Genomic DNA, 27893 nt, shown 5'->3' on the forward strand with positions numbered 1-27893 from the left:
AACAGCCATCCATGTTCCTTCACATATAAAAGTATATATTGTATATATATATTTTGTCTACATTTTCTGAATTTATGATTTTAAAAATCTTTCAAAAGATATAAATGTACATTGTAAGTCATGTAATTCAAATAGAGACGTGCCATTGTCTTTGATAAAAGATAGAGTTACATGTATGCCTTTTTAGTATTATCAGCTTATATACTTACTTAGCCTTGTTAAAATCTGTAAATATACCTTATGTATATTACATGTATGTTGAAGTGTCTGTCAGAATATATACATATATGCATGTGATCATAATGTTTCAAATAGCCAAACATTGTAAAATATATATATATATATATATATATATATATATACAACTCGTCTAAACATCAACCCAACAATGTTAGATCTGTAAATTTGCTTTCACAAATTTTTGGTTCTACCCTCGCCGGGATTCGAACCCATGCTACTGTGATATCGTGACACCAAATCGCCTGCACTGCAGCCGTCCCGCTAGACCACACGACCACCTGGGCTATATACATGTATATATACAACTCGTCTAAACATCAACCTAACAATGTTAGATCTGTACATGTAAATTTGCTTTCACAAATTTTTGGTTCTTCCCTCGCTGGTATTCGAACCCATGCTACTGTGATATCGTGACACCAAATCGCCTGCACTGCAGCCGTCCCGCTAGACATATATATATATATTGAGTATTGGAAATCCTGTACACCCTTTCCTTAGACCAAGTTTAACAAATATAATATGAATGTTTAAATTCAACTAATTATCTCCTGGCAATACACATTTATTTTAGGAACTTTTTATGTTTTATTTTGCAGTAAGCAGCTGTTTGTGATGCTTATAGGCATAAACAATCTAGTCTGGACATGTAAAACAGCAGCTGGTTCTATTTTGAAGTAAGCTATTTGGTGATTACATTAATTTGACATGACCAAACCAAGTCTTGGGATAAATTAATAGTACTCATTGTCATGATTGTACTAGCTTTTTATTGTTTTATATATTTTATGAAAAATACTGTTAGTTGAGGCCTGCAAAAATTAATTTATAAGGAGATGAAGTGTTGCTGCCAATGAGAGTAGAGATATCTAACAAATAGCATGAATAGAGTCATGGAGGATTGAATTCATACTCATTTTTATTAGAGTGTTACAAAATAATTGCAGGAAAAAAAACAACAACAACAAAAATCTAAATAATTGTGTATTTAGTAGAATTAGCCAAATCAAACAATAACTGTTTTAAATCTTGTATGAAATTTTCACATTTCTATTGATTAAATATTATTTTATAGATCAAATAATAAATAGATAAAAGGGCAGTAATCCAGTCTCAGATTTTTGTTTTGGTTATATTGTATACAGCTGATTGTATTTTAATACTATTTACAAATACTTCTTATATGTCAAAAGAAAAAAAAATTGCTGTACCTGATATTGTGATTTATATTGAAATTGATAAAGACAACAAACTCAATAATGAGCTATTCCAATATCAATCTCCCTAGGGAAAAAATGGGGTGCTACCTAATTTTAGACCTCCATAGTGCCCATAGACACATCAAACACTTGCCAAAATATAAGCCTGAACCCCTGAGGGGATCACACATTAAATTATAAAAGTTGTATATATTCTACACCGTGAATAAGACCAAACAATGATAGAAGGAGTTAGTTTTAAAATATAATTGAAAAACTAAACTGATACAAATCAATAATTTTTTTGATGTTGATAAATAAATCACAATGTGTAATAGTTGTAATAAATTGTTATGCCAGCCTACAATAGTAGAAGGGGTTTATGTTTAATGATCCATGCTTTTGTTTGTTTATTCTTTCATCTGTTCTGCTTTAGGTTCAAGTTTTGGTAAAAGTTTTTGGTCAGGATAGTTGTTAATGATGTTAACGACCAATCAACTTAAAAATAAATATACATGTGCCTTATGATATGATCTTTCTAAGGATAAATTAATGGTTTGACCCCAATTTCATGGTCCATTGAAAATAGAAAATTTATCACAACTTCTAGCTATTCTTTTTATAGAGTTATTCCACGAGATATTTTTGGGTCACTCATTAGAATATCTTTTAAATATATGATTTTGATTACAACTGCATTAAGATAGAATAATTGCATGCATAAAATTATTGCTTTTGTCACATATATATCACTTGTCAATTTAATGAAATTAAACATTTTTTTTTATTACTTTATTACAGAAGCTACAAAATAGAGCTAAGGCCCTTTAAGCCAAGAAACTGCCAGTGTCAGAAAAGGACAAACTTAGAAAGGCCATGCAAATTGTTGGGACAGTAATTCTGTAGATAAACTCGCCTGATCACAACTGGGATTTGACTGTCACAAGATTTTAAATCTTACATGGATAAACTATAGTCATTTACTAGACTGTAAATACCAGAGACAGCTGAGTGCACAGGGCAAAGAGCTGAGGTCCAAGTAAATCAGAGAGGCCTTGTCACAAGAAATGTACAGAACTTGCATGGATTTTTACTTCAGGGCATATGACACAAAATTGAGAGATATCAATAAAAATTTCTTTAAATTTTAATAAGGACCAATTCAAAGGTACACTTTTGGAATTTGCAAGAACAAAAATACCTTCATGTTTACTTTTGAATTATAGTTGACAGTTTTCAGTTTAAGGGGGGAACCCTTAAAATGAAGTGGTTTGGTTTATTGAATTTGATTATTTTTTAAAGTAAAAAAATGAATTACTGCTCTTTTATTTCAACATTTGCATTTTTTATTAAAATTATTTACAAGTACAGCATATCGGTGACATCAGATTATGTTAATGTGTTTGGTTAAGCTACATATTTCTTTTTACTTAAACTTTCTGTTGCCTTTTCTAATTAATTAAATGCTGAATAATAATTTGAGTGTTGCTCATTTCAGTGTCTTGTATTTGCTGTCAAGATTTTTCCTGTAAGATTTCACATTATTTATAATCGCTTGGTCAAAGGGAGATAACTTTTTGAATCTTCACATTAGATAATCTGCGAAGAGGATTATGTAAAATGTAAATAGTTCAAAATTAATTTTATGGTTCAAAAAAATCAAAATAAGTTATTGCCATTCATTATAAATAAATTTCTATCAAAAATAAGGCTCAAAGAATTTTTTTATTTTATTTATATAAATAATAACAAAGTACACACATCATGCACATGTTGACTTCATAAAATTTGTAAACAAAAAAAAATTGAAAATAAAACTAAAAAATTTTAACTAATCAGGAGACAGTCAATACACCAAATATATTTATAAGCATATAAACTTATTATTTTCTTCAATTGTCCAAGTACATATTCAATATTGATAATTTTTCTTGACATTACATAATTTTGTTGATAAAAGTTTATTTGTGTGCTATTTTATTCAATTGTACATATTTGAAGTATTTCATTACACCTTATTATTTTTATTCTTGCATACAGCATTTGGAATGAATTTTAATCAATGTTCGAGTAGCAGGATGTTTTTTTTGTCGAGCCTGCAACTTTTGTTGCAGAAGGCTCGACATAGGGATAGTGATCGGGCGGCGGCGTTAGCTAACTTTTTAAAAGCTTAATATTTTAGAAGGTGAAAGACCTGGATGCTTCATACTTTGTATATAGATGCCTCATGTTACGAAGTTTCCATCAGTCACATGTCAAATGTCCTTGACCTCATTTTCATGGTTCAGTGACCACTTGAAAAAAAAGATCAGAGTTTTTGTAATATTGAATTCTCTCTTATTATAAGTAATAGAATAATTATATTTGGTATGTGCGTACCTTGCAAGGTCCTCATGCCCGTCAGACGGTTTTCACTTGACCTGACCTCATTTCATGGATCAGTGAACAAGGTTAAGTTTTGGTGGTCAAGTCCATATCTCAGATACTATAAGCAATAGGGCTAGTATATTTGGTGTATGGAAGGACTGTAAGGTGTACATGTCCAACTGGCAGGTGTCATCTGACCTTGACCTCATTTTCATGGTTCAGTGGTTATAGTTAAGTTTTTGTGTTTTGGTCTATTTTTCTCATACTATATGCAATAGATCTACTATATTTGTTGTATGGAATGATTGTAAGGTGTACATGTCTAGCGAGCAGATGTCATCTGACCTTCACCTCATTTTCATGGTTGAGTGGTCAAAGTTAAGTTTTTAAGTTTTGGTCTTTTTATCTAATACTATATGCCATAGGTCAACTATATTTGGTGTATGGAAATATTTTATGATCTATATGTCAGTCGCGCAGGTTTTATTTGACCTCGACCTCATTTTCACGGTTCATTGCTCAGTGTTAAGTTCTTGTGTTTTGGTCTATTTTTTTAAAACTATAAGTAATAGGTCAACTTTATTTGTTGTATGGAAGCATTGTTAGCTGTACATGTCTGCCTGGCATGGTTCATCTGACCTTGACCTCATTTTTATGGTTCATTGCTCTTTGTTTAGTTATCTTGGTTAATGTTAAGTTTATGTGACAGTTTTTAACAAAGCTTTATACTTAGGACTATCAACATAATATCAATGATAAGTAAAGAAGGCGAGACATTTCAGTGTGTGCACTCTTGTGAATTTACGAATTATGTTAATCATGTAAATAATGTTATGTTTTTTGTTTTTTGCTTTTTGAAGTTTTTAAAATTGACAAATAATGCTAGCAGGGGAGATTATTCATTAATATTTTTATGATGCCAAACTTGAAATTTAGAGGTGCCTATGTTTGCTATTTGTTATAACCCAATTGTTATGATTCTTAAATAATCTATACAAGTAAGCATGTTAATTTGTCAATAACCATTATTTTATTAATTAGTTTGAATTTGATGAGGTTCTTTGATGTAGAACTTGACTTTTTTTAAACAAAAGTGTTTTTTTATTTGTTTTAAATGTTTTTAAAATTGTATAACAAACTTTTTGACATTTTATTTTAATTTATCACCAAAACAACTCTAATTTGTCTGACAGTATCTGAATAAAATTAATTTGTTAGATACTTTGTTTCTTTTATTGAAGTATATACAAAGGGAGATAACTCAAAATAGTTTTTTTTTATTATTCTGACCCGATTAGAAGTGATGAAAATAACTATGCCCTAGACAGGATGACAATAAGAAAATGCTAGAAATTGTTGTGTATGGTTATGCTTTGTCCAAAAATTTTTGTTATCTCCTGTATTGTATATTGCTGCCATTGTCAAAATCCAAATCACACATAGATAGCCTTGTCCTATAGTTTATATCTGGTGTTTGTGTTTTTTGTATGTCTTAGATTCTAACTCTTCAAGTTCTTATATAAATTCAGATGCATTGCCATTCTTAACATATAGGTAAAGGCATATTTACAAAATGGTATTGAGCTATGCAAATGAGTGACATGTATTCGTTGGATTATTGTTTAAGTTTCATCTGAAAAATACAGTCTTCAATGTTACTGACAAATTATACATTTGCACATTGCCATTTGAAACCACAAATATTATTCTACTGTAAATACACAGAGCAGCAATCCATGCCTTTCAAGTCTAATACTTTGTAAACATGGATCAGAAAAGTTGGAGGATCAATTTTATATGTACAGTAGCTACAAAGTTATCACCATTAAAAATTCCTGTTTTTCCTAATTTTTGTTTTTTTATTTAATTAGATATTTTCAAACCAGATATTTGGGTTAAAGTAAAAACAAATCCCCAACATCCCTTTTCCAAAAAGCAGAGGGAAAAATTCTGCCTTTTCTTTATTATTCATTTGCACTATTGTTTTGTAAGTAGTTATACAGGATTATATTGACTTTAAATTGCATTAAATTTGATGGAAGTTCTAATTTAAATATTAAAGTCATAAACAAGAAATTTATTTGAATTTACATGTAATTAAATTACATAATTAATTAAATTTTATTTATATTTAAAATTCTTTAAATTTGAAATTTATTGAAATTTAATTTATATTAAAAGATCTTTAAATCTCAAATTTATTCAAATTTAAATTATATCAAAACTTCTTTAAATTTGAAATTTATTCAAATTTAATTTATATTAAAAATTCTTAAATCTCAAATTTATTCAAATTTAATTTACATAAACATTTCTTTAAATTAGAAATTTATTCAAATTTAGTCTATACTTAAATTCTTTAAATTTGAAATTTATTTAGATTTAAAAATACCTTTAAACTAGGTTGAAATTTGGGAATTTATTTGCAATATTAAATTTAGTTTAAATCTATATTAAATTAGAAATTTTCCAGCAAAGTAAATGCATAATATTTTTTGTAATTTGAAATTTAATATGCATAACATATACATTTAATTTTATATTAAATGCATCATTTCATGCAGTGAAATGCTTTTCAAATTTGTACTTGTTTGAATTTTTAACTATTTTGATCTAAGCGTCACTGATGAGTCTTATGTAGACGAAACGCGCGTCTGACGTAATAAATTATAAGTCTGGTACCTTTGATAACTGTATATTCATAGTCGATTTGTTAGTATTTCTTTTTACATTTATTGACGTTGCATCGACCCGAAATATTTAACAAACCTCTCATTGATTGCTGCTTTTTCATTTGTTATCCCTCCAATTCACCACTTTGTGAGATATATAATAATTTCACATTGAAAAGTGCGAAAAACTCTTTTAAGATCAAAGATGGTAGTACTAATTTAAAGTGTAGCCATTCTTTTTCAGATAACATTGAAGACTTATTTTTCAAGTGCTGCTGTATCAAGACATTTAAAATGAAACAATCACATGAAGCGTGCATGGTGGTTCAAAATTATGAAAATCTTTAAACATTTCTGCTTTACTATTCTATTCACCGATTATTCGGGAGGGTTTCCATTGCTCAATTGTCAGTTTTATCTGTGTTGTTTTGTGGGCTATTGTTGATCTGTTCTTTGTTTGTCTTTTGACTAAGGTTGAGTTTTCCTTGGGGTTTCGCATTTTCTAGCTCCTTGGGTATCTCCCTTTTTTTCAAAGCAACTTAAAGACTGTAAAATTGGATCAGTTTAAAAACAAACCTCCTCCTTCAAATTCCTCAATGCAACAATAGTTATGTCCAACCAAAGCACTACAGTTCTGTACGTACGGATCATTCTTATAATCTTTCATAAAAGTTTTCGCATCGCCCCCATATTCAATATAATATCGGCGAACAACCTTCTAAAATTTGTCTTGATATCATAAAATCTCATTGATTTTTCATTATAAAAAAATGTATTTTGATGAAACATAAATTTCTGTTTTAATGATATAAAGTTATCATATTATGGTCACCGACTTAATAATCAATTTGTTACCTTGATGGTATTGAAAAATGTAAAAAAATCAAATTTAACGGCCTGCAATGCGATGACGTTACGACAATTTCGGTACGATGTGGGATCTTTCACAAAGAATGCAGCTTTGAATGATGTATACCGTAAATATAAAGTCGGTGACCTTATATGTATTTTGAATCATGACAATAGAAATGTGTGCTTTTAAGAAAAATCTATGAAGTATAAATCAGAAATTCAATGAATTTAAGACTATTTCTTTGAAGGTTTTGCGCCGAATTTTTGTGCTTTCTATGCAAATTTTTGCCATTTTGAAAGAATTTTGGAGTAATTCATGAGATAAATGCATTTTTGTTCGATATTAAGTTGTAGTTCTTGGAGCCAGATTTGCATGATGGATTTTTACTAAAATCTGTAAAATAGCCCATTGAATGTTTTTTTACCTTAAATAAAATATAGTAACTTTAAATTTTATTCAACAACCATGATATACACATTATTAGGAGCAAGCAGATAACATCACCTAACTTTAAACCATTATGTCATCATGTGTAATTCGATATTCTGTCTTTATCCTGCTTTACAATAAAACGAGATAAAATAACTGAATATCCCCCTCATAAACGTTTTAAATCTATCATGTAGCATTTACGGTAAATTAGATACACCCAATCATTTGGGAGTAACTCTACTTGCACATGTTGCAATATATCCATATTATTGAAACATATTATGGTTTAAATATTAGTATTACGAATATATAAATTTGTATATATCACTTGCAATTGGATATATGCTTTGTTTTTTCACAGTTTCAAATTAAATTGGCATTCAGATTCGAAATAAGAAATTATAATTTTAGATGAGGTGTTTTTGAAGAGATGGTATCTGGAAATGGTCAGAATTGAATAATACATACTATAAAAATTCGCTATTCTCTGTATATTTTGAAGCCATTCTTGGAATATTCATAAAATGAAATTGATCATCGAATAACAATGTGTACATAAATACAAACCATATCTGTTTAAAAAACCACAAATCAGAATCATGAACTTACATTACTTAAAGAAGTATCGATGTTCGATCAAATGTGAAATTATCGTAATTGAAAATCTTTTTTATTTAAAACACGTTCACGTTGCATGATTTTTACAAATTTTCTTTTATCATGCAGTGTATTTATATAGGCACGTACATGTACCATATCATGATAATAACTTATAATGTATTCCAACATAATATACCCACAATGTATAACAATTTACAATTAAACAAATACAAATAAAAAAAAAAGACCTATAATGAGGGATATAATGTTTTGTCTGGGAGAATAAAAATGAAACAAATAAAAACACAAAAAAGCTTTATACATGCATTATTCATTGCGATGATATTGTGTTTTTCTTATTGTAATAATTCAATAGCATTTACACAAAAAAAAAATGTAATTCCTGTGTTAGGTAAGGCAAATAGTCATTAAAAAAATTTACAACTTAACCTAAAAAATAAATGATATCTTTGTCATTGTTTTAGGACATCTACACCAGATAGAAATTGACCCGATTGAATTACATCTGTTAAATTATATCGGGTTGAAGATCTGAAAAATCTCAAAGTATTTAACTGAATGAGAATGATTTGATATAAGAACCCTACAATACATACTGTTATCCTATGGTGGTTAAGATTACAACACAATGTTGACTGCTGTATCCCTATTTTTGACATTTTTACCTATTATGTTTTCTACGTATGAAATACCTGTACAGATTCAGGAATATTACAGTTGAACCACACATTTGATGTGTTTTATCGTTTGATTTTGCCTTTTAATTCGTGACTTTCCGTTTTAAATTTTCCTCGGAGTTCCTTATTTTTTGTTATTTTACCTTGTACTTACATTATATTGAAAATATTGCAACATATTTTCGTTAAATATTAATATAACGAATATATATATATTAATCTTCTTTTTATTTTAAATTGGCATAAGGATTCGAATCTAGAATTATAATTTCTGATGAGGCTTTTTTTGAAGAATTGCTGTTGGGAAATCTTCAGAATTCATAAATACTGTTGATATTCGCCATTCTCCCGGAATACAATATTTTCTACTTCATAAATAAAATTGATCCTCAAATAAATAAATAAAAATCACATCAATTTAAAATCCTTAAACTATGATCACGAACTAACATTATATAAAGCCGTATTGATGATCTATCAAATGTGAACCAATCTATTAATTGGAAACAAACAATTTTTCTTACGTTGCATGATTTATATATGTTTATTTTTGGTATATGCAATTCCATGTACAATATAGAAAAACATAATATTTATTCAAACATAATATGAACAAAAAAGTATAACAGTATACAAATAAACAAATGCAAAAGAACTATACGGCACGATAGAGTTTCTCGTCTGATAGAATATAAATAAAACAAATAAAAAACACAAAAAAAAGCTTTATACATGTGTTATTTATTGGGATGAATTTGTTCTTTGCTTATTATTAAAGTCAAAAGCATTTACACAAAGTAATGCAAATTCATCTTAGGTAAGGCAAATTATCAAATACAAATCAACTTTAAAAATATATATGATTTCTTTGTCCTCGTTTTAGGACAGCTGCGTCAGGTAGAAATCAACCCGATTAACTTCCATCTGTTAACTTAAATCGGGGTGGCAATCTGCTACGCAAAGTTTGCAATTGTTTGAGAATGATTTGATATAAGAACCATACCAAAACATACCAAAATTGATCTTGGACTTTGTATTTGAAAGGCTCTGATTCCTTTCACGGATTTGGCTATACTTTTTTTGGAACTTTTAGATTATAGCTCTTCATCTTTTATATAAGCTTTGGATTTCAAATATTTTGGTCACGAACATCTCTGAAGAGACATGTATTGTCGAAATGCACATCTGGTGCAGGGAAGTTGGTTCCGTTAATGTTATTCCTAAATATATCTAAGTCTTATACAAATAATACTTATTTGAACCGTTGTTTTTTAGAGTTAATTGAAAAGTATTACATAACATTTAGACCGTGATATTGTATAAATAAACTCATCATAGATACCAGGACTAAATTTTGTATATACGCCAGACGCGCGTTTCGTCTACAAAAGACTCAACAGTGACTCTCAAATCCAAAACAGTTAAAAAAAAAGCCAAATTAAGTACGAAGTTGAAGAACATTGAGATCCAAATTTCCTAAAAGTGTTGCCAAATACAGCTAAGGTAATCATTAAGTTAAATATGTGACTTATAGGTCCAATGGGCTGGGTGTAATATTGACTGTACACACAACTGTACTTGTGTTATATTTATTGATATAATTTCACATGTCACTTTAATAAAGTACCTACTTACTTAGTTACTTATTTCTTTCTATTTCTATCCGACGCAGCTCAATTATTATAAAGAAGAATTTTTCCTCCTCATATAACTGCCTTGTACATTGTAATAGGAAACGTGTTTTCGCACATTTCATTAAGAAAAATGATGTTATTAATTTTCTACTTCATTTTTGTTCACATTTACACATTCTGTTTTCTCTTTATTTATTTTTCTATAAATATTTTTTTGTTTTTTTGTGTTCTGTTAAAGTGGTCCTTTTAAAATTTTTATACGATGATGACGTATGAAAATATGGGTACATAAGTCATCATTGTTATACGATGATGACTTATGTACCCATATTTTGACTATTTTATGTATTGTGTCTGTTTAGTTAACGCATCAATGTAAATATAACGGAATTTGATGAGACTGTCATCAAAGTGAGAGGGTTAGCGCTATAAAACCATGTTTAATCCACCATTTTCTACATTTGAAAATGCCTGTACCAAGTCAGGAATATGACAGTTCTTGTCCTTTCGTTTCTGATGCGTTTTGTTATTTGATTTTGCCATGTGATTATAGACTTTCCGAATTGATTTTCCTCTAAGTTCAGTATTTTTGTGATTTTACTTTTTAAGTGATGATAACCTATCATAATCATATCAAATAAACTCTTCATAGATACCAGGATTTAAATTTCATATTTACGCCAGACGCGTATTTCGTCTACAAAAGACTCATCAGTGACGCTCGATTCAAAAAATGTTAAAAAAGCCAATTTAGAGTTGAAAGTATCAGAGGAACATTGAAACTCATAAGTCAATCACGAACTGAATGCGATGGTACAAACATGAAAACGAATAAACAACAGTATACAAATCACAACATAGCCGGATTCGTAGTTTGAAAAGTTACAGCACAGTAAGTATCTGTTGCTATGCAGGCACAATGAACCTGATGATGATTGAATAAAACTGAAGAAATTAAGATAGACATAAAAGCCTGAAACATGACGGCCTTGGTCCTGGTGTTGCGAGCATCTTTGCTTTTTGTTGGGAGTTGAATTAACAACAACACAAAAAAACCTCGTCCTTTGCTTTTGATTCCCTAAGTGATTTTGTGTTCTGATTCGATACACCATATCTTATCTTTTCCCCAATAGAAAGAAATTGTGATGTTATTTCGTTCCATTTACCTCATTATCATTTCTTTTATTTTTTTTTAATCAAAGGTATGGATAACCCTGTTAGTGAATCTTTTTCTTAATGATATATCATCATTCGTAAAAGACATAGGCTACGACAGGTCGTATCTACATGTAATTGGCAGCTCAAGTATTCAAAAGCATATCTATCCATTGATAAATTCAGACACTATGAAGATTTTTTTTAAAGCTTTTTAGGAACATTTTGGCTATATTTAAAGGCAACACTAGTATACTGATGTTCCAATGTCCTAACTCGATTGAGGGAAATCAACTCTGGGTTACAAATTAAACTAAACCCATGGGAACCACATCACCTATAAAAAGAAAACAATGGAATAACAGAAACACACAAGTTCATCAAAAACAAACACCAACATACCATACATAGAAACGGACTATTTGAAAATAACTGCCATATTTCTGACTTTGTACAGGATATTTTAAGAAAATGGAGGATTGACCCTGGTTTAAAAGATAGCTTAACTTCTCGCTGGTATGACAATGTTAAAATATTTCGCTAAAATGCGGGTGCCATATTGTTTGCATGTATCCCATTATTTTATTATAGTTGGAACATCTTTTGTGCTAAAAAGATTTGCGCATCACTTAGCTTCTATCGTCGGTTAATTTTAACAAATTGGGCAGAGTTGAAATGTAAAGAATGTTGAGCGCTATACCTATTGTCTACTTTTGTCAAACTGTTTAATGACTTCTTGTAGAAGTTATTGCCCTTGCATGACAAATTTTATCAATTTGTTTTAAATATTTGCTCTTAATATAGAAAAAAGTATGGAGAGAAATTCTAATAGCAAAAAAGAACAGCAAGACGAACCCTACAAATAATTCCACTTTGTTTAAAACATTAGATAAATCCTTATTAGTTTTATTGCCCTTTAATGACGATTTTTAAAAATTGCTTTTGCGTTTCTGTCTAAGTTCTTTAAAAAACATTATCCTCTAAAACAACAGAGCGCAATTGATTTAAACTTTGCCACAAACATAGTAATGGATTTGCTTTTTATTTTATTTTATCAACTTGAAAATCATACTAATTTGAAAAATAGCTAACAATAGATATCATGTTATATGGATAATAGATACAAATATATATCTTAGTGATGATTGAAAAGGTTAAACTTCACATGTAAGGACGTGTTCACACTAACCTAAACTCGGTATTGTGTTAGCGTAAAACACACATAAACTAAACACAATTACGTTCCCATTGATAAAACTCAAAGTTTACATGTCGTTTAGATCACGTTTTGTCTACAGTCGATAGTCAACGTAGACCTTGTGTAGGTTATCTGTACACAAACTAGGCATTTAAAACAGCAGTTTTACCATGTATATTTAAGGAAGAAAAGATTTCTGAATAAAATTGATATTTATAACAAATATTAATAAAGTTTTTTACAGAAATATTTGTCTAATCTTGATATTCATTTGTTAAAAAAAATGTAAGTAGCTTTTGTAACCCCTTATCAAGACTCAAAGCAACATCATTTTCGAACACATAATTCATTTGAAAATGTCTACCCTAATCGACTGGACGTACACAGAAATATTTGTCACTGGTCTTTACTGAAATAACGATTCACTCCTAAATACATTACTCAAAAAGTATGAGCTAAATATATTGTTTGTCTGGTATCTCAGATAACATTCACTTAGAAATATAACAAAAAAAAAACATTACCCCCTGTCTTTGCCAAATACTCATTGGAGAAGAAATACCTTTAAAAAAACAGAAGAGAGAAATGCAGTGATCCTTAACATCTCATTACTTTTTTTTCGTCTGTAACAAGTGTAAGCACGCTGCTGCAGCGTACGTTTTTTCATGCGTAATCTAAAAATCTTCAGAATCTTTAATCTACTGCAAATCAGTTAATTAGCTTTTATAAAGGATTAACCCCTTAACTTCCAAAAGGAGGGGAGGGGTATGTTTTTTTTTCATCACGAACGTTTTTATTCAGTGGTTTTTTTTATGCTAGCAGTCAAATATTTGTTTTTACAAATTTAACACTATAATGTATGGGGAAAAATTGGGGAACAGAATATTTTTACGAGCAAATCCATTCCCCCCCCCGCCTTTTTGAAATTAAAGTCGCTTCCTCACTGCTAAAACAATGTGCGAAAAATTTGCATTCGGTTTCACGTAATAAACATTTAAATGACATATAGTTTAAAAGTTTGAACAAATTTTACGTACAAGTAATTAAACAAGGTGTAATAGATGATATTAGATGTGAACTAATTTGATATGAAACCAGTGTACATTACATTAAACAAACTGTAAACGTGTTTACTGTACATGGCGTTTGGTGTGAACACGGTCTAAATGATTCAGAAATGATAAATCTGTTTTTTTTCTCTTAATAGTAATGAAAACATTACATCTTAAGAAAATTCTAAAACAATAACAACGAGTTCAAAGGAATTCAAACTGTGTTTAAACACTTATATAGCATATAAGCGCCTATTAAAGTTATGTATGTTATATGTAAATTATCTGCAGCAGCGATTGGTCCATTACAGAAATTCCCCCGACACATTGAAACACAAGTTGTAGTTTCACTGTCTATTTTATATTCACACAAAGAATCGTTGCTGGTTTGGATATTCTTCAGTTTTTTTAAAACTGTTGTATTAAACGACCAAGTAACACCATCGCAACATGTTCTGATATACGCTTTCACAAATCCTGAAAATATAGAACATATATAACCTTGACTTGATTTGCATTGTTAATATGCAATTTGATTAGGTTGTGTTTCATTTATGTCGTCACGTATCCCTTATTAGGGATTTTTAATTGATAACAAACAATGGATATTTTATTGAATTTTTATCTAGAAAACATCGATCAGTGGGTTTTTTTGAACTGGATTTTTTTTCATACACATGTCATCATAGAATAAGCGGGATAATTATTATGGTAACTATCGTTATCATTTATCCCTCAGAAGATGATAATATCAATTATATAATTTCTACTAGGTTAAAACAAAGCAACATTTGAGTGTAATCAGTACTTTTGATAGCCTGCAATTAACAGTAAAAGTATGCGAAACACTGGGTTCCACGGAATCCTTATGCATTGAAAAGTCTGGTGCTTTCAATCGAAAACGAGGTTGGTGATCCCATTTTAATTGCATCTTTTCAAACCTTTTACCTACTCAAAGAAGATAGTTTTGGCAGATATACATAGAAGAATGTGTCTTTAACTTGCTGATGTATCTGGACTTTTAGCGCGCATGGTGGTTAATGGTTGTTGAAAGCAAAATCTTTAATAGTTCTACTTTTATACTGTTGACGGATTTTTTTTGTCGAGATCGTGTTGCTCAAACTATAGTTTTCTCCAGTGTGTTCTCTGGGTCAGTTTGTCTTTTCTTCTTTTGTCTTTCGATCATGGTTTTGTTCATTTTTGTTCTTTTTTTTAATTTCCATTTAGTATCTCCACCTTTTTAAAAAAACTTATCGACTGTAAAATTATTTGTTTAAAACATACCTCTTGCTTCATATTCCTCTATGCAGCAATAGTTATGTCCAGCCAATACACTACAACTTTGTACGTACGGATCATTTATAAAATCTCTCATGAAAGCGTCCGTATCGTTCTTATAGTCATAAATAAGCTTAGTGTGAAGCTCTTCCATCCTGCCTGTGTTAACCTGACAGTCATTTTTACCCTCTTCGCTGGAGGTGTCTCTGCAGGCAAAGCACATACGAGTTTCACATTGTGTTTCTGAAATATTCAAGACGTTTGAAATCATTTTTACAACCAGTAAGGATTATTTGGATCTCAAAAAGATTTGTATTGTATTTTGCTCCCGCAATTTCGTTTTGATCAGATTAGTTTTAAACCATACTTAAATAGAAGCAGACTTCAGAAACGTTAGTCATCTTTGTTTTTTTTCGACACTCTTTACACATAAACCTTAAAGAACAACCAGCTCACAACTTATAATGACTTTAAAAGGCCGTGCCAATAAGCATAGAACTTCATACTGTACAAACATGGAATGTGCAAAAATTTAGATTTTGTTTAAAGTGCTCTTAATTGATTCGTTATATCATAAAAAACATTTTAGAGAAAAAAAAAATTCTTCGATTACATCATTACATCTCGTATCTAAGGAAAATGTTTCCTTAGTTACGAGTCCAAAAAGCGTACCAAAATTAGACAAAAATCAACACATTTGCAGGCTACCTACAGCAAAAGTGTGACTAGGAGTGTGTTTGTTGTTAAAAGTATAAAGTAAGGTTACCACTGCAAATCATATAAAACATTTTTATCAGTGATGATGCTTTTGTAATACGTTGCTATGGCAACAGGAAAATGCAAAGGAATTCAAATTTGAAATATAAAGGAATACGACCTGATTTGTATCATATAAATACAAAATTCTGGACTAACAGTGATATGATGTATTATGTAATCCTAATATTAAATATCGATACTGTTCATTGAAAAAATAAAATTGGGTAGACTCTTAAGAGAATTTTTTTGCTGACGGTTTCAAAAATGCCTTTTTCGCCATTTCTTCTGAGTTTTCTGAAGTGTGCCAGATATAGGGTGAAGACTTGAGATGACCTGGCGTCACCCTACTACTTATCTACTAACATTATTACACTGTTTTGTTTCATGTTATAACTGTTTATAGATGGAGTATGCCAATTATCAAGTACTGGGGACTAATAAATGTGGATTCAGGGTTTGAAAAAAAAAGGGGGGGGGGGCTATTTTATTTTTGAAATTGGTTTAAAATGTCTAAAAATTTTACCATATTAATGGGCATTTAAAATTCACAATTTTAACCCTGTTTTAATTCACCAACCCTGGTTATGCCCCTCTAATGTAATACTAAGTCCTGAATTTCATAAATGATTTTGATTGTTTTAAATATCAAGTTCATTTATTCCAACCTTTCCAATTACACAAATGAGAATGTTTTATATGTTCAACAGTTGATAACTTTACAGAGTTGGTCTGATTAGAATTCACTATAATTATTGATCTAACTTCTTTTTCTAATTAACGCACCCACAACATCCTATTAAAATAACCTAAATGTTAATTATTTGCTTTATTTCAACTATGGTCAAGCATCTTTAATTCAAAACCTGTTGATTTTTAAAATCAGTCAATTTACATGGTATTTGCTGGAAGTTTCTGAACCATTTTGGTTCGAAATTTTACACTATTGTTCAAGACTAGTAGGGTTAAACTTGTAAACAAATTACCCCCTCACCTCACACATAAGGTAAGTGCCTGTCCCAATTCAGGAACATGTGATTCAGTGGTAGGCATTTAGTTGAGTTAATGTCTCTTTGACAAACACCCCATTTTCATACTCAATTTTCAAAGTCTGCCATAAATATTATTTCTTAGTTTATAGTTAAAGCCTAAATAATGCATGGGTTTTCTAATTTATTTGCTTTAAATATTTGTTCATGCTGCTGGTTTTTAACATTGTTTATAGCTTGCTATAGAGAATGGGGTTTGCTCAATGTAGAAGGTTGTAAGAAGATCAATAGTAGACACATCAGATTTTGGTATTTTGTGAGTATTTGTCTTATTGGCAATTATACCACAACTCCTTATTTGAGCTCATCTAAAACACACAAAAAATCTGTCATTTTACTGACTCTTCTCTCATTTTATAACTGATATATATCAATGGAAGGAATATACCTAAAACTTAAACTGCATTAATGTTGTATCTATTGTATTAGTATAAAGAGGTAGGGGTAGAAGCGGTCCTCATTCCGAAATCAATAAATCCTGAGGTCCCAACTTTAAATTAATTTAAATCCCGACATCGCAAAATTAGAAAAAAATATTCCCTCATCCCGAAAGGGTAAATCCCGCAATCCCGAGCTTAATCACACCTGAACCCAAACTAGACCCAAAGTCCCGTTGAAGGTCCTATCTCCTCGGGTTTTCCCCCCATCAGGGACGGTTTTGAATACAAGTATTGTTAGGTCAAATTTATTCCAATATCATACATTCTTTTCTATTCATGTGATGTCTCTAATTTCTGATGAATTAGCTCTTAAAAAACTCTGATTTAAATATATTTGCGAAGAATATAAACTTTTCATCAATGCCAACTCGAAAGAACATTGATCAATTTTGCGGGACAAGGTAATGCAGAGATTGATCACCAAAAAAATTACAAATATGAATAGATTGTCAATCATTTATGGAGTCCCTTAAGTGCCATGTAAATGAAATAGATATTTTCTTTTAATCTGGTGCAGACCAGTTTGAAAAATCGTGCCGAATTTATACTCGTGCACAACTTTTAAAAAAAAATGCTTCGCCCATAGCAGCCTGATACGACCACTGAGGTAAAACACTGAACAGTTGGTGCATTTTTGGACACACTATTGAAGTTTGATACAGTTTGAATGGATTGTGATCAAGTTTTTGACATAATATAGGTTTCTGACACATAATAAATGTGGCGAAAGATCTTAAAAATTTGAAATAGGCAAAATCCCGCTTACATGTTTAACCCCACCGCATTATGTATGTATGTGCCTGTTCCAAGTCAGGAGCCTGTAATTCAGTGGTTGTCGTTTGTTAAAGTGTTACATATTTGTATTTCGTATTTTTTTGTACTTAAATGAGGCCGTTAGTTTTCTCTTTTAAATTGTTTCACATTGTCATTTCAGGGCCTCTTATTGCTGACTATGCAGTATTGACTTTGCTCATGGTTGAAGGCCGTACAGTGACCTATAGTTGTTAATTTCTGTGTCACTTTGGTCTCTTATGGAGAGCTGTTTCATTGGCAATCATACCATATCTTCTTTTATTTTTTAACTTTTATACAAACTATTGTTTAATTTTCAATTAAAGATTTCTTGCTATTGCAAAATACTTTGCGATCAGATATTTTTTTGCTTATTGCGCAATACTGTGGAATTGAACAGTTCTTGCTATTGCAACAACTTGTGTAATTGAAGATTTTCTGTTATTTGGTAATTTTACTATGACGCAATATGTGCAATTGAAGATTTATTGTGCAATACTGTAAAATTGAAGATGTTTTGCTATTGCGCAATACAGTGTAATTGAAGATTTCTTGATATTGTGCAACATTGTAATATTGCGCAATACTGTGCAATTCAATATTTCTCAATATTGCGCAATACTATTCAATTGAAGATTTCTGACTATTACGAAAAACTGAATATTTTTATATCTATAAATCAGAAATGATCAATGGGAAAAAACAAAAAATATATGACACCCCCACCCCCCTAAATTTTTTTTCAACCCTTCTTGGGAGTTATTACCCCCAAACTTTCCATTGATAGTATGGTACCTTGTGCTAGAATTACAGAGATATCCAATCAACTAAATAAAAGTAATTGTCAGGAAAATGCAAAAAAAACTTCTTATTGTCCCTTTTTGGTCCCCGATTCTTCTTTACCTGATGGTACCAAAAGCCCGAAATTCAATCCCTAGCTTACTATTTTGATATTGAACCATCTGGAAAATTTCATAGAGATCCATTCTCTTAAATCAAAGTTACTGTCCGGAAAGCAAATGTGTCTTCTGACGACGATGACGGCGACTAAGACGACATCATACCAATATACGACGCCAAGAAATGTTTGCAGTCCTTTAAAAACTAGTGACCACGACTTTCAAACAAAGTTGACTGATTCAATAAAGATGAGTGCACAAGTTTGAAAGTCGTGCGAAATATTTTTGAAAGTTATGCACACAAATTTTTGAAACTTATGCGCACAATTTAAATTTGTTAGGATGACGTTAGACGTCATGTACATTCTTTAAAAAGTCGTGTGCACCAGTTTTAAAGTCATGCACACGAATTTTCAAACTGGTGCACACCTGATTAAATCTACAGCAAACAAAATATTTATATTTACATGTCACCTTAATTTCACTTTAATTTCTATTTGAAATGACAACCCTACAATAAAGTCAATTGAGTATTTTTGTTTACAATCTTATCTGACAGAGGGAGGGTTGATACAAGCCATTATTTAAACCCTGAAATTGCAGAAAAAAACATCAAAGTAAAACTATACAAGTCTATCAAAAGTATAATAACTTTATTGATAAATCAACAGGCTATGCAGCATTGAATTTTAGACCAAATTTGCTTTTATTTGGCACAGATATTTAGCAGGAGCTATTTTTGTAAAAAATTACAAAGTTTACTAAAAGTGTGGAAAAACTTTCTGCAAAGGCCAATAACTCTTTATGGGTCAATGGCAATTAGCAATTGAGCGGCAGTAATTCAACATCGGTTTGTCTATGTAATTTGAAAGGCCATATCTCCATGGCCAATTTTGGTTATGTTGACTTATTTTTAAATCTTACTTGTATTATGACTTTATTTTCGAATGCAGAGGGCCGAAAATATTTATGGTCACCCTCTCCTTTAGTATTGAAAAATCAAAGAGAAGTGTTTTTAGGGCATACAATACAGTTTTGATCCAATATTGAAATTTTGATGAAATTTGCATATTTATTAATACCAGTCCTGATTAAATCAAATATGTAATAAAATATATACCTTCATGTGCTACTTTTTGAGTAAAATAAGGTCGCAATTTCAGATGTTTGCACAAAATTTGGATTTGTGGACTTAATTTTCCATCCAAAGAAATACATAACTTTTTTTTATTTTAAATGATAAATACAAGCTGTTTTTCATTAAATTATCTGTAATTTCTGTTTTATAAAAAAAATCTTTAAATTCATGATTTTTTTTAAATAACTCATATTTATCAAATATTCATGAATGTAGAAAAAAACGCATTTTGCTGTTTATTTATTAAATTTAAAAAAAATGCATTATTGACACTTTCTTGAAACTTGATACAAATAATCTTCATACAAACGTTATTAGTTTGAATGATAAAAATCAGTCGAATTATACATCTTTTCCCGATATTTCCCAGTTTGACGTCGCGAAAACAATATCAGCGTCAAATAAATGTTACCTCCCCTGTAACTATATCGTATGCCATTAAACTTGGATCTTGGTCCAGTCACAACTTCCCACAAGAGCCTATGCAATTTTTCGCGTATTGCTGTTTCAAAGAAAGATTGAATGCATAAAATCATCGAATAAAGTTGATTCTTGTTGAATTATCATGAAATAATATAATTTAATTACGGGTACCACATGTGGAGCAGGATCAGCATTCTCTTCTGGAGCACCTGAGATCACCCCAAAACTTTTTGTGGGGTTGGGGTTGCTTAATCTTTAATTTCTGTATTGTGTTTTATTAACTATTGCATGTTTGTCATTTTCGTTTAAAGCCATGGCATCGTTAGTTTATTTTTGATTATGAGTTTGAATGTCCCTCTTTTACACCACATATGCTGGTTGCTATGCAATAAGTAGTGTTACATAAGATATTTTTCAATATAAGATCATTATGCACATGGTGCATAATTGATCTTTTTATGTTAGTTTAGTTTTTATCAGGTATTTATACTTTTAAATTGTGCTTGTTATCCACGAATTGAGCGTTGGTATTTTAAAGTATCAGTTGGTTACTAGGCATTTATGTCATGAATAAGTGTTACTAAGGAGAGTTTCGCATATCTTAACGCACAATTTGACTGTTATTGTGTTTTATCTTATCACCAGCAGGCTTCAAGTGACTTATTTTGTACATTTTTGTTAAAAATCATCATTAAATATTTTCAGCCTCAGTAGGTTGCTATTCAAAAAAGATGGTTGCCATGGAGATTTTATGCATACTTTTCTACTCAATTGAAAACACCTTTATGTGACACTTATTTTGTCAGTACAAATTAAATCATATGTGCGTTTTTTTTATGATAGTGACCCCTTTTATGTGACGAAATTGGTAGTTTTTGTACAAAATTGCTTCCGAAAGAGCATAATGTTGGGTAGCTGCCACCAATAAAAATTCAAAAGTCTACCCAATTTTATTTTTTCTTTGAATTATATGATAGTCATTCATTTTTGTCAGTACCATATTTTATATTATATACATCTGGATTTTTTACAATTTTGACCCAACAATTGCTTATTTTTGTGTAACATTTATAAACTTGAACCCTTTGATTTTCCTGTAACCATAGCAACCATAAATAAACATTTTTTTAAGAAAAGATTTTTTTTAGCTTATAATTTTAAGGTTATATAATTGAAATATTTACTTGCAATAACCACTATTCTTTATTCTGATATTATATTTCATGTCGGAATATCCTGTTTTTTACCTCAAATAGTGTCTCAGATTCACTAGTTTCTATGGTAACCATTATTTAACTGTCAAAAAAGGTTTTTTTCCTCACAAATGATCGTTATTGTTTGTCGTATGATCTTTTAAGACTAAGATGTTTATCTTAAGCTAGGTTTGATGAATTTTAATTTTTTTCACTTTCCACCTGAAGCTCTATGCTTATTGGCACATCCTCTTAAGTCATGCTATCATTTCATTTAGTTAGTCATAATGAACTTATCATGCTTAACAATAAAACTGGGTCAAAGTTTTGAACCCCTTTCCCCTTTATTAAACTTTTAAAATCTTTCAGTTTATATTTATAGATTTTGCAGCATTTTTTTTTCTCAAGTAAATTACTCTTATTAAGTGTTATTTGGTGGTTTTTTTCCTCTGAAGAATAAATGATTTCGAAGATTTATTTGAAAAAAAATATAAAAAAAAATGTTAGTCCAAAGAGTTGGATGCAACATTGTCGATTACTAAAGGATTGTTGCTAATTAATAATTTTTTATGTTTACAATTTTTACATTAACCTTAATCAAAAGCACATAATCTTCCTCTTGTATTTACAAAGTATGGAAATAACTGCAACATATTTAAGTGTGAACGTCTATGTGATATTTTTTGATTACAAATTGGCATACAGATTCCATCCAAGAAGTTATGATTTTTAGAATAGCTTTTTTTGAAGATTAGTCTTTTTTACATGAATATGCATACAAAATAAAAGATAAAACAATAAAATGGATAAGATATACATAAAACCAGTATAATTTGCATTTAAAATCCACAAACTAACATATAGCAGTATCAAATGTGATAACGTCTTTGTTACAATTATAATCATTTGAAAAGAACAGATTTTTCCACGTAGTGTTATTCTTGGAAGTTGTATTGTTTTTATCGTAGTTTATTTTTAGTGCATGTGTAAGCGTGTATCATATAGAATAGAAGATACTTTGTTCTTACCCAATGGGCACACAAGGTATAACAATTAACTATAAAACAAGTACAAAAGCTAAAGGAAAAAAGTACTCGACTGAAAGAATATGAATGTAACAAATAAAATAACACACATTACACACAAAAAAACTTCTTACATGTATAATTCATTCTGATGAATTCGTATTGTACCTATTGCAAAATGCAATAATAAATTCATAATATGATGGATAAATTTTATATCAATTTTAAAGCCAATGAATATATACTCACAAATTATAAAATTATTAATACACGGAAAGAAGAACTGTTCCTCCTCGTTTAAATGGCTAAATATTTTCACTATAGGGAACGACGTTTTAACTTCAAAAAAAGGGGGGAAGGTTTAGTGTGTTTACCTAAAAAATATTCTGATCACCAATTTGATGAAGCAATACAATATTGTGGTCAAGCAGATGACAAAAAAAAAAAAATATTCTGAATCCAGATTTTCCCATACCTACATAATAGCGTTAAATTTTGAAAACAGACATTTGAATGATAGCTTCAAAAAACTGAAACAAAATGTTAGTGCTTTGTGCCAAAATACATTCTGACTCGGACAATTTCTTTTATCACATTAAAATCGTCCTCTTACTAAATTTCTTTAAACAGCGTGGTGATATTTTTTGCTATCATCAAATTATTTGTACAATCATGTACAGAACACTTAAATGATCGGTTCGAAATCCCAAAACTTACCGAAAATAAGAACAACGAAAAATAGAGGTCCTACGATCCAAACTAGCTTCATTATGACGACATCCTAAATTGACAATTCGAAGAAAAACGCGGAGCCGGTAGTGAATTGTTTCGAATCACTAGTTTTCATAAATATAGTACAAACGTAAAAATAAACGTAAACATATCCTGTCCTTTGTAAAAAAAAAATAGATACAGAGAAAGGTATTATTTCTTGTATAATTTTCTGGGTGTAATTGCGTAGCTAATAAAGTATAATTTCTGAAATTAATATAATCCGCTGTATTGACGGTAGAATTCTTTTTAATTTATTTGTTGTATTAAAATCATTGAAAAAAGAAAGAATGTGAACCATTCCGACGACAATAGGAACATAAGTAAATGTACATACATACAGACAAACAAACAAACAGTATACGAAGACCTAGGTGCATTTTGTATGTAAATACCTTATGGTACGAAGTTTACATCTGCCATATCTACATTGTCCTTAACCTCATTTTCAGTATCTACTTACAACAAAATACCTTCGAGATATATAAAATATCTAAGATATGAATTTTTTGGTTCAACAAATAATAAAAGTGAAATAGTTTAATAATAATTAACTTTTAGCAGCAAGTATTGGTCAATTATGACAAAGTAAGCTATGAAACATTAATTGATAATGAATTATTAGCTTGCAAGTGAAAAATTCGACCTCATTGAATCCTTATTAATGTGAACTTCAATTTGACCCCTTAGCTAGCGATGGAAACCACATCAATCGTGCGTAATAAGTCTTTTAAAGGAAAAGAAAATAATGTCAACATTGAAACTGATTTAAAGGTAAATTATTTGATTGACTGATTCGATCGACAAAAAAATCGTTCTTATATACAGATAAAAACATTAAAATATATTTTAATATGAAATTAAATAGTCCTAGACAAATACAATTACACAATTTTGCTTAATCTATTGATATCGATACCTTACATGGTCATCGGAGGTTTTACGAGGTCAACTCATATTTATTTAGAAGGTGTTTAGACTTAAATACACACGAAACGAATCTACAATATATCGAACCCATGCTTTGAAAACGATTTTAGACTTTAAATAATTTGAATACATGTTTTACATTGTTATAAATAACATATGAGAACTTGAATCAAATCGGTGAACATGAATTTGACAGCTAGTGTCCATTTAAGTGAAATAGTCACTTACTATAAGTAAAAGGATAACTATATTTGGTATATAAGTTCATTGTAGCGTATATATATGTCCGCCGAGTAGCGTTCAACTGACCTTGGCCTTCTTCCATGGACTAGTGATCAAGTTTAAAACTACGAGGTCATCTCAGTATCTCATAGAATATGAGCATGATGTAGCTTATATTCGGTGTATGAAATGATTCTGAGATGTTAATGTCGGACAGGCAGATTTCATTTGACGTTGACTTTAATTTCATGGTTCATTGAATAATGTTTATTTTCTATCGTTAGTCTTCTTGTCAGATATTTTAAGCAATAGGTCAATTTTAGTTCTTATATGAAAAGATTAAAACATGTACGTGACTGTAATGGAGGGTTCAAAAGACCTTGGATGTATCTTCATGGTTCATTGGTTAATGATATGTTCTGTTATTTTGTCAATTTATCAGATACTATAGAGCAATAGGTCAACTATATATGGCTTGTGGAATGATTGTAAGGTAAACATGTTTGTATGCATGGTTCATATGACCTTGACCTATTCTCATGATTCACTTGTCAATATTGTAGTTTGGTCTGTTTCTCATGAACTGTTATCGATAGGGCCATACTAGTGGTGTATTGAAGGATTGCAAGGTCTACATATTTGTCTAGCATTGTTCTTAAGGCCTTGACCTCATTTAGATGATACATTGATCAATGTTAAGATTTTGTGGTTAAATCTGTTCCTCATGTACTTTTACCGATAGGGCCACACAAGTTGGTGTTTCTAATGCAACAACGTTTGTAACGTTCATTTTGATTGGATAACGTTACTTTTTTACATGGCATCAATTGCTAGACAAACATGTAGACCTTGTAATCACTCCATTTAGGAGATAACTGTATTGTATTTTAAGCTCCGACGGCATCAATTGGGGATTTGATGGTCGCAAATACCCGTTTACTGTCTCCGCTAACGCGTCGCCAGTAAACTTAATTTCAGCCCATCAAATACCCAATTAATGCCGTCGGAGCTTAAAATACAATACAGTTATCTCCTAAATGGAGTGATTACAAGGTCTACATGTTTGTCTAGCATTGTTCATATGACATTAACCTCATTTTATTGATTCATCGATCAATGTTAAGATTTTGTGGTTTGATCTGTTTTTTTCTGTACTTTTAGCGATAGTACCTTAATTTGTGTGTGGGATGATTGTAAGGTGAAACTGTCTGTCCTTATTTTTTTTTTTAAATATAGAAATTATGTACCACTACTGACCCTGACAGTGTCATCTACGCACGGAGTAGTTTTATTTAGTTTATACCAGTTTGTATAACCCCTATTAAGATTTGTGACTTAAAAAATGTCAGGTTACTATTTAAAACTTGGTTCAGTAATGTTTTTATAACATTAAATTGTGTACAGATGAATTTGAAAACAACGTACGTATTGCCTTAATACAAAAAGTTTTACTTCTACCGAGCAAGCCCGATCCTACCTAACATCCATTTTTGTACTGAGTTTACTTTAATCAAGCATAAACTAGTATATGGTAATTTTTAACAGCAAGGAATATAAAGCTAGGTATATGTACATTCTGTTATGAGGAAGAGAAAACTCTTAAATTAGTGTGTATTATTATTATAATGTGACTTATATATCATGCTTAACGGTAGAACATTTAAATTGGATCTGTATCGTAGTCAACTCATACTTAGATTACTTCTAAGTTCGAAAAAAAAATTTGAATATATACTAGACATTATAGGTAAACTTTTTGACAGTCCCGATCTTACCTTAACCTCGTATCAATTGTTCATAGGTCAAGTTTAAGTCTTCGTTTAGGACATTTTAAAGACACTATAAGGAAAGTGTCAACTGCAGTTAGTTTTGGAGTGTTTGTTATGTGTGTTTGGTTATTTGGCAGTGTTCATCTGACATGGGCTCACTTTTATTGATCATTGATAATGTTAAGTTAATATCATATCTGTAGTGAAACTTTTGATCATATTCATTTTCAACAGAAAACTCAAGCAGGCTAGACATCTTAGCGTGTCCACTCGTGTTTTATTTGGCCTTTTTAACGGTTTTTTATTCGAGTGTCTCTGATGAGTCTTATGTAGACGAAACGCGCGTCTGGCGTTTATACAAAATTTAGTCCTGGTATCTGTGATGAGTTTATTTATAGTGTTTCAACTACTGAAAATAATTCAAGGACAATGGGCGAATGTCAGATAAGAACCGTTGACAGTAACTAAAGACAACATATAGATTGGTGTCTTTTGTTCCGAGATATAAGAGGGGACACCATTATTAATTAAAGTTGATCAAAGGTGGTCATATCATAGATGTGTTTAGGGCAATGAAAAGAGAATTAGGACACAACCAAAGTACTTTCTGTGAAGCAAGTTATAACAAAGTTAAATTCTCATTTAAGACAACTATAAATCCTTTATGTGCCTTCCCCATTAAATTTAACGCCTTTTTTCTCTTTTAATATTGTGCTCTGTATTATTTTTGTATTTTTTTTTGGTTGTAAAATCTGCTTTTTTAACATTGCTTCCCATTTGTGTGAATCATGACACAGTTTTGATGATATAATTAATTTATATCCTTATATTTTCTTCACAACTCCATTTTTTAGTATCTATAAATCAATGTCTTTGAATATTTATTACATTTAGATTTATGCTTACAAGTGTTGTAGATATATTAAACATTTAAAATCTAAAGAATAGCTGTTCATTGGCAATCATACCAAAACTCCCTATATTTATATGATAAGGAAACTCATCCATTTTATTAACCAAATAAATATAATATGGTGGTCATCAATCACCTAAGTACTTTTAAAAATAAACTTATTCAGTCAACTATAATACCATACCGGTTAATTTA

At 30.2% G+C, this 27893-nt stretch overlaps 2 long non-coding RNA genes across 2 annotated transcripts; one reads left to right on the forward strand and one right to left on the reverse strand.

The window, feature by feature from the left end:
- The first annotated feature begins 338 nt into the window (after positions 1-338).
- On the forward strand, positions 339-5023 carry LOC143075619 (uncharacterized). The gene is made up of 2 exons (XR_012978370.1): positions 339-917; positions 2241-5023. It is a non-coding gene; the product is annotated as an uncharacterized LOC143075619 (long non-coding RNA).
- A 7862-nt stretch (positions 5024-12885) lies between these two features.
- LOC143075620 (uncharacterized) lies at positions 12886-23897 on the reverse strand. Its single transcript, XR_012978371.1, has 3 exons — positions 23811-23897; positions 15385-15621; positions 12886-14577 (listed from the first exon to the last, which is right to left on the reverse strand). It is a non-coding gene; the product is annotated as an uncharacterized LOC143075620 (long non-coding RNA).
- Positions 23898-27893: the final 3996 nt, after the last annotated feature.

This window comes from Mytilus galloprovincialis, chromosome 5 (genome assembly GCF_965363235.1).
Source record: "Mytilus galloprovincialis chromosome 5, xbMytGall1.hap1.1, whole genome shotgun sequence".
NCBI classification, from domain to species: domain Eukaryota; kingdom Metazoa; phylum Mollusca; class Bivalvia; order Mytilida; family Mytilidae; genus Mytilus; species Mytilus galloprovincialis.